Source organism: Arvicola amphibius, chromosome 8 (assembly GCF_903992535.2).
Source record: "Arvicola amphibius chromosome 8, mArvAmp1.2, whole genome shotgun sequence".
Taxonomy (NCBI): domain Eukaryota; kingdom Metazoa; phylum Chordata; class Mammalia; order Rodentia; family Cricetidae; genus Arvicola; species Arvicola amphibius.
The window spans coordinates 91,898,913-91,912,982 of NC_052054.1; the positions used below are offsets into that span (position 1 = coordinate 91,898,913).

At 39.8% G+C, this 14,070-nt stretch overlaps 2 pseudogenes; both read right to left on the bottom strand.

Annotated features, from left to right (window-relative positions):
• Positions 1 to 9,170: 9,170 nt before the first annotated feature.
• Positions 9,171 to 10,401, bottom strand: LOC119821227 (annotated as a pseudogene).
• A 190-nt stretch (positions 10,402 to 10,591) lies between these two features.
• On the bottom strand, positions 10,592 to 11,158 carry LOC119821912 (annotated as a pseudogene).
• Positions 11,159 to 14,070: the final 2,912 nt, after the last annotated feature.

The window sequence follows — 14,070 nt, forward strand, 5'->3', positions numbered from 1 at the left end:
AAAGCAAATTCCTTGTCAATAATGTGCATTAATAAATATGATGAGATTATTTTCCTGTAAGGGCACTGAAAAGTTGAGTTTCAATTTAACATTTGAAAATATTTGCATTCTTTTCTAATATTCCAAATTTATTTAAGTGAAGATTGCAGTTTTACTTTGAGCAGAGAGGGTTAGTAATTAATTGAGAATACGAAGATGTGTTTTAAATGAAACAGTGCTCTTCTAAGGTTAAAAGTATCTTATGTACATGATTATAGAAAAACAACAACTTTCTTGAGAATTACATATATGAGTTCCACCACTCTCCTCCCCCGAACTGTTCATGTACCACTAGTACTCCTGCTCAAATCCATGACCTCTAATTCTTCAATAATGTTAATATATAATTGTAGATAATCTGTAGAGTCTTTAGTATTTCTCAAATATGTTTGTGTTCTGTCTCATCACGTAGTATTAGATGATTCTCCCTCTCTCAGTAATCATTAATTGCCTCTAGTTTTTCATCGAGGGGTGGGTCCTTGTGAGATGATTTGCATCCACATTGGTATACCGACAGCTATTGACATTATCAAATTGTATTTAACTACATACTGCATTGCTTTTAGGATTATACTGAATGGCTGGTGTTTCCAGGGTGGGACATTCCAGCCAAATATAAAAGACACAACCAATCTGCAGACATCTGGCTTCTCAGCTCTACCGCATCCTTCTTTGTGTTCCTTGAGCCTGAGGTGCAGAGTTTGTGAAAAAAGAAAAGGAAAGAAAAATAACTTAAATGACAGCCCAAAAAAAGTAGTGTTCATTGTAAACACCTGTGTGCCCTTCCTGATCTTCATATATATGGAAAAGCAAAAGTATTAAGTATATGATACATTATCTCTCACAGACCAATAGTTATATTTTAGATAGTTTATAGTAAATACTGAACAGTAACTATTGCATAAGTATTTATGAATCAAAATAATATTATTTTAAGGCAAATCCTCTCTAAAAATGATGTGACTGAACTGAAGTTTGCAAAGCAGCAGAGCTTTGTAGCAATGCCTGTGATGCTCGTTACTCAGAAAGCTTATGCTAAGGGAGTAAACATCTAAGGCAAGTATAGGCAACTGAGACCCTGTCAATAATCAAATGATACCTATATACCTGTACCCTATAGTTACACTGTGATGAAAACAGAATGGTAATGAGCTAAACCCAGATATGTAGATCTGTGCAACAGAAAAGAACATTAAATTGCAAACATATACTTCTGCATTTTTACAAAAATGCCAATAATTTTCATTGGAGAAAGATACCCTCTTGACAAAAGGTGCTTGGAAAACATGAAGAAAGTGGAGCTATTTCCATGTCTGTTGTCCCGCACAACTCTCAATTCGAAATAAAGTTAATGTGAGACAAGAGCCCTGTGACTGTAAAGAACATAATAGGTAAAATGCTGCAAGATGTAACTGTATGCCAGTGCTTCCTTCATAAGGGTCACTCAGGAAACAAATCAACTATGGACAAAGGGAAACAAGTGAGGACTAGGAGGAGATACTTCTGCATTGTACATCTAAGAAAGAAATAGTATCAAGAACATACAAAGAGCTAAAGCTCCAGAGAAATGGGGAAAAGTACAATCATAAAATGAGCTAAGGAATTGACCATAGCACTCTTTAAAAGATAAAACACAAGGGGCTAGAGAGATGGCTCAAAGGTTAAGAGCATTGCCTGCTCTTCCAAAGGTCCTGAGTTCAATTCCCAGCAACCACATGGTGGCTCACAACCATCTGTAATGGGGTCTAGTGCCCTCTTCTGGTGTGCAGGCATACACACGGACAGAATATTGTATACATAATAAACAATTTTTTTAAAAGATAAAACACAAATAGCATTTTTTCCCTTAAGTGTTCAGTATTAGCATTAAGGAAACTAAAATTACACAGAGATTCTAGTTCACCTGAGTCATAAAATGGTTAATTTCATGCAAGCAAATGTCAGAAAATACTACTTTATAATAGAGAAAGAACCAAAACTTACTGTTGATAGAGTGTAACTGTTGAAGTCATTGTAGAAATTAGTGTGGGCGTTTTGTAAAAAGCTAAAAATACAATTCCAATATGACCAAGGTATACCACTGATAAGTATATGTTAAAGGGAATTTATTTATTAACCTGGAGATATGTGAACATTCATGGTTATTGCTGCTTTCCTAACAACAATAATGAAATAGAATCAGCTTAGAAACTCATCAGCTGATGAATGTATAATGAAAAGATGGTATGTATGCAGACCTAATTATATTTATCCATATAAGGTAAAAAAAACTGCAATTTTGAGAAAATTTGATGGGACTGGGAAATGTTATATTAAGTGTAGTTTACAGCAACAGCTTTGCCTCATTAATTTTTCCATATTTTAGTGCTATGAGTCAAAACCAGGATCTGGTGCATGCAAAGTTCATACTTTACTAATGTTCTATATCCTCAAACATGTCATTTAAAAACTATAGATAAACAAAAGTAGAAACAATTGGTTAATTTAAATTTTTATGAAATATTTATTACAGAATCAAGAAAGTATAATGAGATTCATAGGCTTATTAATGGAACTAGTAAAGCATTCATTTTGAGTGAAGAAACTGAGACCAAAAGAGATGGATATTGTATGTTTTCTCTTACAAATGAGTGTTAGATTTTAAGCCTTCAATATAAATGTTATGATCTATATAAGCACAAAGGTTATGTACCTAGTAAGGGCTTAGATGAAGAGGGATTTACCAATGAATTAGAAATAGAATATATTGTTATGAAGACACAGGTGGGGGACTGGAGTGGGAGGAATAAATGCAGAGAGGAAAAGAAGAGGGGGGAAGAGAGGGAATATGGGAAGGAAGAGCTATCACTAAAAGCCATTTGAAGGGCCATATGGAAAACTTCTACTGTAGAATCTTTCTATAGTATATGCATATGCAAGAAAACCCAAAAGCAGTCACCAATCAATGGGAAAGCTCACACCCAAACTAGATATATAATGCCACCAAATGCCAGGAATGTGCTGCATCTAATTGTCACACAAAAGGGCTCCAAGGAACCGCTAATCATCTCGGACTATTTTCAAGGTTATTAATTGCTCTCCAGAAATCGATGGTAAGGCAAACAATGCTTTTATTTTACTGAATATGGAGATGTCGATCTAATGGCTATCTGGAGTCTCAGCACTACTGATTAATGCTTACATTCCTTGAAGGTACTCTACATGCTACCAGAGGAGAAAGGTAAACACTAACCTAGCTGCAAACCATTCCATCTATAATGATGACCTGCCTCTAATACACACTGGTACTTTGGTGGCACAAAAGCTGTTGCAGTAACCAACCACAATCTTATACAACTTAAGGTCCTATCCATGAGATAGAAACAAATCCAACATTGCTAATGTGGCTCAGAACCTGAAACTAAATAGGCCAAAAAAGTTCTAAATTCAATTCCACTGCAAAATTTAGGACCAAGGACTTAATATTCTACCATTAAAAATATTCACTATGGTACTAATTGATAATATTTGTATCAGATGAATTTGGATAAATATATATGAAAATAATGTTTGTCAGAACATATTAATATTTCTCACCTTAGAAACAAACCTTGTGGAGATGAAGCTTTGAAATTCAAGATTCAAATAAGAAATTTGAAGCTATGGGAGTATCTGTTCGTAATATATTTGTTTTATATATATATGTATACATATATATATATATATATATATATATATATATATATATGGAGAGAGAGACAGAGAGAGAGAGAGAGTGAGAGAGAGAGAGAACCTGAGCTCAATCACCAGAGTCCATAGAAAATATCCAAAATACCTTGTGTTTGAAATCCCATGGGGTGTAATATGCAGACAAGAGGTACCGTGGGTCTTTAAGCGGTTAATTCTGCACAAGTCAGAGAGACTCTATCTCAGAAAACAATGATGAAGACTTGATGTTATCTCCTGGCATCCACATGTATACACATGCTTGTAAGCATATGTGTTTGCTTGCCTGCACACACACCCACATGCACACACCCACACACACCCACACACACACCCAAAAGTCTAAAAAGGAGTTTGCTTACTGCCTATAATCATTTCTTTACTACATGAAAGATCTTTTTTATAACATCAATGAAAATTATATGCATTCACTGGGTGGTGGTGGCACACCTTTAATCCCAGCACTCAGGAAGTAGAAGTAGGCGGATCTCTGTGAGTTTGAGGCCAGACTGGTCTACAAGAGCTAGTTTCAGGACAGGCTCCAAAGCTACAGAGAAAACTTGTCTCAAAAACACAAACAAAAAATTATATGCGTTCAAATTATAGATAATGGCACAAATTATAGAAAATGGCACAAAGAAGTTGGTATATGTGCAACTTCTTTGTGTATTATGTATACATGTGAACATCAATGAGGGAATATGTTATGATTTTGCTTAGGAACTTGAGGTAAAATATCAGTGTTTACTCTTAAACAGAACATATTTATTAATCATAGAAAAAAGGCTTTAAAGGCCCAGAATTTCTTTGGCTTTAATGCCAGGATTTATGAACATAGGTACACTGAAAATTAATGTTGCATTCAACTCCATTTCCAGAAAATATCCCATAAGAGATTGCTAAAGCATTTTTCTTCTATTTCATTTCATGTTAGAGAGGGTTATTTTTCTTTTTTTGTTATGTTTTGTGTTGAAGGATGTATTTCTTTTCTGTGTGGGGAGTTTTAAGTATTTTATTATGTATTATTCATGAGTGTGTGTTTATGCACATTCCATAGCACATATGTAGCTGTCAGGGGGACTTCTGTTAGGAATTGGTTCCTCCATCCACGTTGTTGAGGCACGTTCTGTGTTGTCTCTAACACATTCCATACTCCATACTTGCCAGACCACATGCCTGCATGCAATTCTAATGTGTCTACCCCCACGTCACCTTATGAATCCTGGGGTTGCAGATGTGTGCCACAGTGCACAACTCATTTATGTGAGTTCAGCAGATCAAGCTTATGTTGTCAGGCTAGCGCAACTAGCCTGTCTGAGCCATCATATTGAGCAGCACACTTTTGATTTTAAGATTAAAGATCTTGGTTCCTTGTCTATTATTTAACACCTTGGTGGCTTTGATAGTTTCATATATCAGATACATTGTACCATTCAAGGAAAGTATTTCTGTTTTTTATATAAGGTAATTTACTTTTCAAAAGAATTCTTCTCTCAGATATTATACCCTGGCTGCAGTTTTCCCTCACTCCTCTTCCAGTTCCTCTCCCCCAGATCAACGCTCCCTCTTTTCCCCTTAAGAATAGGACAGGACTTCTTGGGATATTAACTAAATATGGAACACAAGTTACCAAAATACTAAGCATATACCATCATATTCATGATGGACAAGGCAATCTAATAGAAGAAAAAAAGGTCCCCAAAAGCAGGCAAAAGAGTCAGACAGCCGCTGCTCCCACAGGTAAGAGTCCCACAAGAAGACCAAGCTACAAAACTATAGTACACCTGTAGAGAACCTAGTTCAGACCCATACAGGCTGATTGGTTTTTGGTTCAGTCTCTATAAGTCCCAGTGTAGGAGCCAGAGGAGTCAAGGGCACACACACACACACACACACACACACACACACAAACACACACCCCAAAGGCCCAGAGAATAAAAGTTTTTATTAAACCTAACAAAAATTCCTTAGATAAAAATGAAACTAGCCTCAAACATTTAGTGATCAGATAATTCCAAAATTACTTTAAGACTGTAACAGATACGAAACTATAACACATGAAAGACTTTTGTAAAACACATTACTATGTGCCCATGCCATATGTATTAAAATAATGTGGTGGAAGGAATGAGACAGAAGATATCTCAGTGACAGGTAGAGTCTGGGTTGAGGTGCTGTGAAAGTTCTGTTGCATGTTACTTTTTACTTTACACTTTCAACAATAACTCTCAGTCTCCTGCAGGACCAACTCTACACTTCAATTTCTGATAAATAAGCTATTCATTTAGATGTATATGCATACATGGACATAACAATTATTTGGTTCATTTTTGAATTGTGGAACATTCTTGTTTTTAATCCTCTTATGTTCTAAGAATTAAATATGATGGCTTCATTAGAAAAAACATTATTACTGAATATTTAGTGTAACAGATATCTTGTATTAACAGAGGATATTTTATTTCCGCCAAAGCAAAAATAAAAAAGATATGTTTGTTTGTTTATATTTATTTATTTATTTTAAATAAATTCTTAGTATGTTTTCTACAGTGGTTCTTAAGCTCAAGTGACCTTTTCACCTTGGTCTCTCATATAACGGTACCACAGATTGTGACACTGTGGTTGCTTTGTTTATATATTTTTAGTCATTTATGGTTATTTTTACTTTAAAGAGACAGGTGATAATTGCCTTTTGAAACACATGCCTAGAAATGTGTATTTCAAATATATCTATGTATGATCTCAATTTCCCTTATTAAATAACAAGTTCTTAAAATTAAATCATACTTTGAAGTTATGTCTCAAATTACATAATAAATCTTAATACAGAAATACATGTCATAACACCATAATAATATTAAAATTTCCAGAGATTATACATTTTAATTTTATGCAATTTGAAAAATTGAAATCATGTGGTAATTATCTTAAAAACAGATTTTATAAAGTATGAGCAGAACTAAGCCATCAGAAAAATATTTATTCAGAAATCTAATGTAGATGTCAACATTAATTGTTACCTTATTGTCTTAGTTATTGTTCTATTACCGACTAACACAACTCTGACAATAGAAAGCTTAGTTTCAGAGGTTTAGTTTATGATCATCATGTTGGGAAGCAGACAGGCATGGCTCTGCAGCAGTAGCTGAGAGCTTTGCATCCTGATCGACAAGAAATAGGCATAGAAAGATACTGGAACTACTGTGGGCTTTCAACACTGCAAAGTCCATCCCCAGTGTCATATATTGTCCAACGAGGCCACATCTCCTAATTCTTCCCAAGCACTTCCATTTACTGAGAGCCCAGGATTCTAATATATGAACCTCTGGGGGCTATTCTCACTCAGACAACTACACTTCTTAAGATAGCCACATATTTGGAAGCTAACATGATGGTAATCTCTGAAGTGAAAACTCTGGTGTCCTTTAGCTGTCGTTGATGAGCAAACTCTTCTGAAAATGATTTGAATATCTAACATAGTACATACAATAAGGGAAAATATTTATCACATTTAATATCAGCACTTGGGAGGCAGAAGTAGGCAAATCTCTGTGAGTTTAAGGTCAGCCTGATCTACAGAGTGATTTCCTGGACAGGCAGGGCTGCACAGAGAAACCCTGTCTCGTAAAAGCAAGAAAAAAAAACTCACAGTCCGTTTTCTACTGTCTTTACATGGCCTTCATTATAATTTAAATATACTGATATTAGTGCAAAGTAATATCTATACATCTCTTCAGGACTAAAACACTTATTATGAAAAAACCTCTAAATAAAACTTTAAAATTATCTAATTTTATTCTGTGTCACTTACATATAAGAAATGACAATATAGTTTCAGGCTTCAGTATTTGTCTTAATATTTTTTCATAAAGACATTCAATTTCTAGCAGGCAAGTGCGTGTCCTAGTTGTATCTGAACAAGTTCAGCATTAAAATATCAACTTCTGACAAGAAATATAGACCATGTATCAAGTAGATCAAATGCATATTTTAATATACACTAATCACAGTTAATTCATTATGCTTTCAAATAAAACACCATCAATTTCTACTTTTATTGTCATAAAAGTCAGTCAGATTGCATATGTAATGAATACATGCTAAATAAACACTATTAAATACTTGATATACTCATTGTGTTACTATATTGCCTAGCCTACCTTATCAGGAAATGAACTGAGCTGAGAAATATTTCATACATTAACTTGAAATTTTTTTTAGCTTAGTTAATTAAATGTTGCCATGGAACTCTTTTCCTAGAAGAATATTTCAATGATTATAATGCAAATTAATGCCAAATTGGCTGTGTGTTTTCTAGAAGCAAGGGGAAAAATGATGCACTGATTAAACTGACCAAGGTGGGCACAGACATGCCACGGTCACCACTTCTCACCACACTTCAAATCCAAATAGAGAAAGAGGAAACAATTACAGATTCCATCTCTTGAACAATTCTTCATTTATATCCTGTTTGTCTGCTGAGATATTATTTTCTTTCCCAATGGATTCTTTTTCTTTTCCCATGTTTGAAGAGCTTATACATTTTCACAAAATTGTCTAAATTTAGTAGTAAATAAAGTGCACGTTTCAGTATTTTGCATATTCCAGAACCACACAATGAACAGTAAAATAAATAAATAATAAAAGCTGGCTCTATAGAGTAGAGTTGCTCCCTAGAAAAGAAATTATGTAGGCTATAGACAGAATAGTTGGAGGAAATGGGATGCCTAAAGCCTTTTGGAGAGAGAATGGTTCCATTTCAAGCCTCCTGTGCTAGCTCTGGTTTTTCAGGCTTTGATGCTTGCCTTCCTAGATTTTTTGATGCTGCTTTTTAATGATCCATTCCTCTTTTCAGTCCCACCTTTGTTTATTCTGTGCCATTGTTATTGCTAATATGTAATTGACTTTATTATACAGTGAGGGGTTCATGACACAGACATTGCCTAAGTCTCAGAAAACATTCCACTAGAAGTTTTGAGCAATGTTGAAGCTACTAATGACAAGGAAGGCTTTTGAAGGAAGACTGAATTCAATTTGATCTGTGAGATGGAGATGTCTAGTCCATACAAACACAGGGTCTGTTACTGTATCTGCTTGTCAACCTTCAAGCTTACCTAGAACAAGAACATTCTGCTTTGAAAAGACCCAAACTCTTTGGTTAACTGTTTTCTACTGGGAGTTTTGTGTAGTATTTTCTTTTATTTATTTATTTTTTCATGGGAAAATTTCCATGTTTAATGTAAAAGGCTCAAAGCATTGGACTATTTACATGTGGGTTAGAAGAGATGGCAGCATCCAAGGGTCTTCCTGAGGGGCCGTGAGGAGAAGACAGTTCATTTAAACCCCATTAAATAGAGGCTTCCCGTCTCCGAGGAGGAGCTCACAAGAGGCGCCATATCCAGGCCCTTGATGCACGAGCACCAGCTTCAGATCAGGTCAGCCACGTTCATGGGCATCTCGTCTATCTGGGTGGAGTAGTACTGTTCTATGTCTCTGAGGATGCGGATGTCATCATTCTTCACAAAATTGATGGCCACACCTTTGCAGCCGTATCGCCCCGATCTCCCGATTATGTGAAAGTACAGATCTCTGTTGTTGGGCAGGTCATAGTTAATGATGAGGGACACCTGAGGGACATCCAGGCCGCGAGCCCAGACATCTGTAGAAATGAGCACTGGGCTGGCACCTGAATGGAACTCCTTCAAGAAGGACTAGCGCTCCTTTTGGGGCATGTCCCCGTGCATGGATGACACAGTGAAGTTGGCTTCTCTCATCTTCTCTGTCAGCCAGTCAAACTTTCTCTTGGTGTCGCAGAAGATGACAGCCTGGGTGACGGTCAGCGTGTCGTAGAGGTCACAGAGAGTGTCAAATTTCCACTCCTCTCTTTCCACCACCACGAAGAACTGCTTGATGCCTTCCAGAGTCAATTCATCACGCTTCACCAAGATGCGGATGGGGTCGGTCATAAACTTGTTGGTCATCTCCAGGATCTCATGAGGCAATGTGGCACTGATAAGAACCACCTGTGTGGCCAGCGGCAGGAACCTGTACACATCTACACATCGTAGATCTGTTCCTTGAAACCTCTGTTCAACATTTCATCAGCCTCATCCAAAACCAACATCTTGATAGCCTGTGTCCTTAAACTTCTATGGCGAATCATATCAAAGACGCGTCCCGGGGTGCCTGACACAACATGTTGCCCATAGTCCAGCTTGCGGATGTCCTCCCCAACATTGGTGCCCCCAATGCAGGTGTGGCACTGTACATTCATGTAGTCCCCGAGAGCCAGCAAACCCTTCTGAATCTGTACAGCTAACTCTCTTGTTGGAGGCAAGATCAAAGCCTGGGTTTCTGAACCTGGATATCCAAGCACTGGAGGACTGAAATGCTGAAGGTGGCCGACTTGCCGGTGCCAGATTGAGACTGGGCTATGACATCTCTCCCCTTCATTATCTGCTTGAGAGCGCGCTGCTGGATTGCTGAAGGCTTCTCAAAACCGTAGGCGTAGATACCTCGCAGTAGGTCCTCCAGCAGGCCGACGGTGTCGAACGTGGGGGTCACGTCCACCTCCTCGCTGGTCTCGAACTCCACTTTGGTCATGTCCTCCTCTTTGAGCAGCCGCTTCTGCACCGAGCCCGACATCGCCATCCTGGCCGTGGCCACCCTGATTCTGAGTCCACCGAGAGGTGAGGAGCGCGACTGGCAGCGGCCTGACCTACAAATTTTCTTTCTTTCTTTCTTTTTTTTTTTTTTTTTTTTTTTTTGCCTGTCACAGTAAAGTTTATTATGAAAACAGGCTGTTGTGGGGACAGAGGAAACGACAGATACATCTGGGTTAGGTGGCTCAGGTGAAGTATTGCGGCTTCTTCACATTGATGCCATATTCACTGAGGGCAGGGATCAAGTCCTCCATGGTTAGGGTGTACTTGCGGTCCTTGCTCTTGCTCCGGAAGCTGCCAGAGGCTGTGCCCTTCATTTTGCAGCGCTGTAGGGCATCATTAGCAATATCTGAGATGGATTTCTGGGCAGGTAGTGAGATGAGCCGGACTATGCGTGGGTCTGAAGCTTCAAAGCCAGCACGGTTCAGGTAAAAACCAGTCACTGCATCTGGGATCGTAGGGGTGTAATCCTCCAGCTGCATCAAGAAGTCCACCAGTGGTGTGCTGGACACTACGGGCTTCACTTCTCCCTTGGCTCGGCAGGGCATAAACCCCCTTAGACATTGCCCCTTCAAGGGGAGCCGCGCCGCCCGCTGCCACCTATGCCGGCCCTAGCCACTCTGCCTGCTCGCCAGCTCGCACCGCTAAGGGGCCGTGCCCATAGTGGCAGCTCCAGCCCCGGGTCCCCCTGCCGTCCTCGGGGAGCTGGCCTTGCTCTCCGCGGTTGTGCTGGTGGGCAGCGTGACCAGCATTGCCTCGGGGTCTGCGCTGGAGCCACTGCAGCTCACGGGGCTGGTGGGAGAGGAAGCGAACCTGACCTCTCTGTCGGTCTGAGAATGCTGACCTTTCCTCCAGGAGTCCTCAGAATGAGACTGGCTGAAAGCTGTCTCCTCCTGTCTTATATACCTCTCTAGGGCTGGGATTAAAGGCGTGGCCCACTACCACCTGGTTTCTATGGCAAACCAGTCTGGCTACTTGGATTAAAGGTGTTGAAAACCTGATTTTTGATAAAGGAGCCAAAAGTACACAATGGAAGAGAGAGGGAATCTTCAACAAATGGTGCTGGCATAACTGGATGTCAACCTGTAGAAGAATGAAAGTAGATACATATCTATCATGATGCACAAAACTCAAATCCAAATGGATTAAAGACCTCAATATTAATCTGAACACACTGAGCTTGATAGAGGAGAAAGTGGGAAGTACTCTACAACAAATGGGCACAGGAGACAGTTTCCTACGTATAACCCCAGCAGCACAGACATTAAGGGCAACATTGAATAAATGGGACCTCCTGAAGCTGAGCAGCTTCTGTAAAGCAAAGGACACTGTCACTAAGACACAAAGACAGCCTACTGACTGGGAAAAGATCTTTACCAATCCTGCAACTGACAAAGGTCTGATCTCTAAAATATATAAGGAACTCAAGAGACTAGACTTTAAAATGCTAATTAACCCAATTAAAAATGGGTCTCTGAACTGAACAGAGAATTCTCAACAGAAGAAGTTCAAATGGCCAAAAGACACTTAAGGTCATGCTCAACCTCTTTAGCTATCAGGGAAATGCAAATCAAAACAACTTTGAGATACCATCTTACACCTGTCAGATTGGCTAAAATCCAAAACACCAATGATAACCTTTGCTGGAGAGGTTGTGGGGTAAGGGGTACACTCATCCATTGCTGGTGGGAATGCAAACTTGTGCAACCACTTTGGAAAGCAGTGTGGCAGTTTCTCAGGAAATTCGGGATCAACCTACCCCAGGACCCAGTAATTCCACTCTTGGGAATCTACCCAAGAGATGCCCAATCATACTACAAAAGCATTTGCTCAACTATGTTCATAGCAGCATTATTTGTAATAGCCAGATCCTGGAAACAACCTAGATGCCCTTCAGTGGAAGAATGGATGAAGAACCTCTGGAATATATACATGTTAGAATACTACTCAGAGGTAAACAACAATGACATCTTGAATTTTGCATGCAAATGGATGGAAATAGAAAACACTATTCTGAGTGAGGTAACCCAGACCCAAAAAGATGAACATAGGATGTACTCACTCATAATCGGTTTCTGGCCATAATTAAAGGACATCGAGGCTATAATTCGGGATCGTTGAGAAGATAATAAGAAGGTGAACCCAAAGAAAAAGATATAGTAATCCTCCTGGATATTGGAAGTAGACAAGATCGCCGGGCAAAAATTGGGAACTTGAGGGTGGGGCGAGAGGGGCCAAGGGAAGATGGGGAGAGAAAAGCATGAAGGGGAGAATGGGGGGAGCTCAGAGGAATGGGATGCTTGGGATACAGGAAGGGTCGATATGGGAGCAGAGAAGCATATATCTTAATTTAGGGAGCCATCTGAGGGTTGTCAAGAGACTTGACTCTAGAGGGGTTCCCGGGTTTCCAGGGAAACGCCCCCAGCTAGTTCCTTGGGCAGCTGAGGAGAGGGAGCCTGAAAAGGCCAGTTCCTATTGCCATACTGATGAATTTCTTGCATATCACCTCCACCTGGCGATAGATGAAGAAAATGACTGAGCCCCATATTGGAGCACCGGACTGAGCTCCCAAGGTCCTGATGAGGAGCACAAGGAGGGAAAACATGAGAAAGAAAGTCAGGACCGTGAGGGGTGCGTTCACCCATGGAGACGGTGGGACAGAACTAACGGGAGATCACCAACTCCAGTTGGAATGGGACTGATGGAACATGAGACCAAACCGGACTCTCTGAATGTGGCTGACAGTGGAGGCTGACTGAGAAGCCAAGGACAAAGGCGCTGGGCTTTGATTCTTCTGCATGGACGGGCTCTGTGGGAGCCTTCTCAGCTTGGTTGATCACCTTCCTGGACCTGGGGGGAGTTGGGAGGACCTTGGTCTTAACATAGAGTAGGGAACCCTGATGGCTCCTTAGCCTGGAGAGGGAGGGAGTGGGGGTATGGGTGGAGGGGAGGGGAGGGAAGGGGGAAGAGGAAGGGAGGAGATGGAAATTATTAAATATAAAAAACTAAACCATATTTTAAAAAAGGTGTGTGATACGACTCCCTGGTATGTGAGGCTGACCAGGGTGGTTTTTTTTTTTTCTTTTTTTCTTTTTTCTTTTTGTAGTTTTTCCTCATTTAATGGGAAATTAAATTCTTTTTTTTAATTTAATATTTTAAATTTCTTTATGGCAGTTTTTTACCTCCTGTTTAAGGTCCTCTATTATTTTCATAAAGTACTGTTTAAGGTTGATTTCTTCTATTTCTTCTGGAGTGGGGTGTTCAATTCTTGTTGTTTCTGGATGCCTGGATTCTGGTGATGTTATGTTGCCTTTCGGGTTCCTGGAGGACTTCTTGCATTGGCGCCTGCCCATCTCTTCTTTTAAATGGAGCTAGGAGAGACTTGGTGACTTGGTCCAATCTTTGCTCTGGCTGAATCTGCATGGATCTCCTCAGTGCCAGAGCAGGAGCTATTCCTTGCAGCACATTCTGAAGGAGCCCGCACTCCCTTGCCGAGATCCTCAGACCTGCCTGGAGGGCAGCCTCTCACCCCTCTGGGTAGTTGGCCTTGGTACAGGGTCAGGACACTTGAATACTCTAGGGAAGGCTGTCCAGATGGGACTCCACAGCACTGAATCAGGGATTCCTGGTAGTCGAGGGACGCCTCCCAGATGTGTCTTCTGGT